Source organism: Corvus brachyrhynchos, unplaced genomic scaffold (assembly GCF_000691975.1).
Source record: "Corvus brachyrhynchos isolate BGI_N302 unplaced genomic scaffold, ASM69197v1 scaffold61, whole genome shotgun sequence".
NCBI lineage: Eukaryota > Metazoa > Chordata > Aves > Passeriformes > Corvidae > Corvus > Corvus brachyrhynchos.
Window position 1 is genome coordinate 4,562,738 of NW_008236478.1, and position 4,409 is coordinate 4,567,146.

The 4,409-nt window shown below is 36.7% G+C and overlaps 1 long non-coding RNA gene across 1 annotated transcript in view; it reads left to right on the forward strand.

Moving 5' to 3' along the window:
* LOC108444642 overlaps window positions 1–4,398 on the forward strand; it is an 11,625-nt gene extending 7,227 nt beyond the window's left edge. The window contains exons 2-3 of the long non-coding RNA XR_001859271.1: window positions 3,749–3,863; window positions 4,208–4,398. This is a non-coding gene — a long non-coding RNA (uncharacterized LOC108444642). The remainder of the gene's footprint in view (window positions 1–3,748; window positions 3,864–4,207) is intronic.
* The last annotated feature ends 11 nt before the right edge of the window (window positions 4,399–4,409 follow it).

A 4,409-nucleotide genomic window follows, 5' to 3' on the forward strand; every position in this document is an offset into this window, starting at 1 on the left:
AAAAAAAAAAAAAAAAAAAAAAAAACACAAAAAAACCCCTGCCAATAAATCTGTCTAAAGTATTTGGACAAAGTGTAACTTAGAAATTAAAAAGAATCAGTAACCAGGCAATTTCAAAATACAAACACACAATCTTGGATTCCTTGTTTCTTTGTCAAGATAAAGTATATTTCCAAAGTAAGTCAGTAACTAAAGGTTAAATCTGGTTCTTCAGGCTGCTGTCCTAAAGGAGGAGCTTCAGTGCTGTGCCAAGCTGACTTCTGTCCATACATACGGATCTCTATCTTGAGTAACAGTGTGAGCTTGGCCTGTGTGGGAACATAGCTTAGAGTTCACACATTTCTGATCAGACTAATATTAATAGCAAGGCTAGGACTACTCCATTCTGCCAATAGAACTATTCGTGTGGTTCTAATATCACTTTGCAGAACGTCTGCTTCGACTTCACTCCTCTTTCATCCTTGAATCAGCTCTTACCACACCTACAGTGAACTCTTCTACCATCCCAACTGGGTAATTACCTCGATAAAAAAGACAAGATAGCTGTTTTGCAAGAGTCCACACAGCAGTGTCATACTCCCTGCCCATCTTCCATCCATCCTGCTGCCTCACAAGTTCCTTACAGCCTGCAGCATTAGTGGCCCTGTGCACTGTGAGACACCAGCTCACACCATGTCTTAACCCAAGCTTCCAAGTCAGCATCTGCTGGACAAGGATGTTGCTTTAGAGAGCGGTCTCAGGGTGGCCATTAATGCATAATTTAGATTTAACCAGTATGGTTTCCCATAGCTTTTTTGAGCAATGTAAGTTGCATGAATCATTTCTTACTATTCTGAAGCATAATGTCTTCTGATTTCTGGTTCTTCTCTTCAGGGACTTATTAAATATTCCTTTAAAGAATTTTATGAGCTCAGCATCAAAGTACATTATAAATCTGTCCAGAAATAAATAATACAGTGCCAAGGAATGTTAGATAAGGGAATCTATAGTAGATTTATTTCTTTCTCTCCCTCTCTTCTGCCAGCGCAGAAGCAAAGCCTCCAGATTCTTCTCCTATCCTAAAGGGACTGGCAGCTGACTGGCTTAATTAGCAAAGCATTTAGGTATGTTACTGAACTTCCCATAAGCAGGTCTCTCTATGTAAGTCAACATGGCTACTCCAAATATTCCAATACATTGCTAGACAGAACTAGGCCACATGGGGAAAAAATGACTACTTCAGCTCTTAGCCAAGGTGGGCTACATCTATAGGACTCTATGACATCTCTGCTAAAAGCAGACCAATTCTCCCCTAGAAGATGATGTTACTGTGCTGTTAGATGCAAGGGACAGTTTCTACTTCACACTCTTGATAAGGTAAATCCAACCTTCCACAGCTGCCCTCTCTGCATAACCTGAGTAGATGCCCAGTGAGAATTGCTTAGAAAAAGTACAATTTTATTTTATTCCAAGTTTGTTTTGCTAAAAGCTCTTTTGGCTAAATTGGAGGATTCCTAATACCTCCTGATTTTTTCTCACTTGTAATTGCTCTGTCTTGGATAAAATGAAGACAGGCATGTATCAGTTGTTCTGGTAAATTTGCACTGTGGCCTCTCAGATATTTGCTGCAGCACAGACTGTTTTTGGATCACTCAATGTAGCTATAAAAATGGAAACTGATATTCCTAATAGCATTATTAACTATAAAGTTATAAAGTGCCTGAGCAGAGAAGAAAACCCCTGAGCCATTTGTGCATGTGCTGTCATCAGTTCTACAGTGCTCTGCACCCTTCTGAATGCATGGCTGACTTTGCTGGTTGTGTCAAACTGACTCAAATGATAATATGTTTGCCTACAATTTAAGATCCCTAGTAACTAGCATGCATTCCATATTTTTTTTTCCAAGGAATACCATTTATCTTGGATCAAATACAAATTAGGCCAAGTTGTGTCATGTTTATCTGTTGCAGAGGACTTTTGTTTACAAGCTAAGAGGGCCACAAGAACATCTGGGTCTTATGTCATCCAAATTGCAAGGGCTGTTCTGGTCCACACTGAATAGTTTCCATGCAAGGACAGTATTGAGGAAGACAGCAGTAGCTCTGCCCCATGAGCTGTCCAGACAGCAGAAAAAGGACCATCAGTGAAATTATTTCTGAAGAAAACCGGTTAGTAACCTAATGTGAGAAAGCCATTTCACTGTTAGATGCCTATGGGACCTTCATTTGTGTGCACACATATTGTGTGCAGTGATAGCATTTCAAATGTCTTCAGGGTTTTAAGATCTTAATCATGCCTGCTTCTCCACACCAGTCTAATCTTCCATTCATCTGTTCTGTTTCCAGTCTTGAAGTTGTTCAAGTCATGAGGTAGATCTGGAAGTAAAATAGGCTCCCACTGGGCATTTTCTGGAGAAGTGAGGTAGGAGACTCAGTTAAATATTTCTCATCTTGAAGACCAAAGGGCCTGGCCAGATGAGGCAAAGAATTGAAAAGGAAAGAGAGAAGGATGACCACTCACGCTCGTGGAACAATTCCAGAGAGACAGAAGCTGAGATATATTTAGTTCTAACCCCAAGTAACCTTGCTGTTGAAATGACATCTTGCATAACTTCACCTTAGCAGTAATAGCATTTATATAATTATGTAAAGTAAAAAGGACCTACTTTTTAATTATAAAGAAATGTATTCAGTAACCTCTAAAATACAAAAAGGAAAACTTTTAAATATATTTCCCAGATAGCTCCTAAAATCCTTATGACACAGAATTACCCTATACACTTTAAAAAGTTGCCATTTAATGAGGAATTTATCAGGTATTAGGCATTGGCTGTACTGGCCAAGTACACAGTGCCATGCTAAATAATCACAGTCCCAAGTGAAATACAAGCACCATTTATTATTTTTAGGCAGTCAGATTACATCACTGTGTACCCATGATCTTGAGAGTGACCATAAGACAACATTTCAACAATCAAGGCATCTTTGATACAAGAATAAAATCAGTAATTTTCTGGAATGAATGGGAAAAATTATCTTCCATGGACAAATAAAGATATAAATTATTGCTATAAGGCTTCCTATAAACTATATAGAAGAAACATCTCAGTTGCTTATAATAATTCCAGAAAAAAAAGTGGATCACAGAAATAATCCCAGAATAAACTACCTGAATAAAGTGCTTAAAATTTTCTTTCTCTTGCTAAAAAACACAAAATCCAGAGAAAGGCTGTGTATATACATAAATGAATGGTATGTTCCCATGCATTTATGTCACTCAGCTACGATGGAAACCAACAATACTTAATTCGCTAATATTTTCCCATCCTTTAAATGTATAATATTGACAATAAACAAAGCCAACCAATTTACTATTCTATTTAAAAATTGCTTTACTCATGGGTTCTGTGTGTGTGTGGCAATGATGCCCAAGACATTTTACTTTTAACATGTTTGAATAAACTCCAGTGTAAAATTCAATAAGCCTTTTGTAAAGCACCAGTGAAACTGGTGCAAGATTCTTCTTCTTGCACATATTTAGTCAGGTAATACATACAAAAATAGAGATCTATGTCACAGAGTCTCAAAATGTTGCCAGATTAAGGGCTTTTAATTTACTTTTGCAATTTAGTTTGCTTTCAAGACTGTTCAAGTGTACAATTGTTTCAGAACTTTCTGACTACTCGGTGTTTTTAAACTTTTTTTAGACCCAATTCTTCATTAAATTTAAGGTATAACCAGCAGCTCTGTTGCTTTTTTTTTTATCTCAGGTCTGATAAAGAGATTCTGTATTCAATTGACTCATGGAACAAATTAATGAAATAGATGTCCCTCAAGTGAGGATTAGCCACTTATATGCAGTGTGGCTGTCTACTCTGGATTCAGGTAGGAAGGCAAATATCTTTACCTGGTAAATATTTGAGTATTATGGGATTTTTCTGTTAGAAATATCTTTGGATGGAGATTTTAAACCTTGCTTGCAGGAACATAAGAATTGTCCTAATGGAGCACTTTTTTCATAAAAGAATATCCCTCACAAAATGTACTCTACTCTTTTTGAGACATTACTGGTTATAATGAATTTTAAGGTGTGGGAAAAATTCTCCCTAAGGAGAAATTTCTAGCTTTAATGTTGGTTTAGCTCCTGATAACTTATGCTTAGTAGGACATATACATAACTGTGTTCACTTCTCGTAATCCTCTTTTTTTTTTTTAATTTATTTTTATAGGTTTTTACTGAAAATTTGTGACCATTAGAGTCTGACTCCAACAACCATTTGAACATGTTTCCTACTTTCTGTAACTCAGTTAAAGATCTGCATAAATATATTCTTCTCAGGAAGTCTTAGGATTTTAATGGTTTTAGATCTGATTTTAATACCACTGTAATGACATTCCTTCTTCTCATCACAATTCCTCTTCTGAAAAACT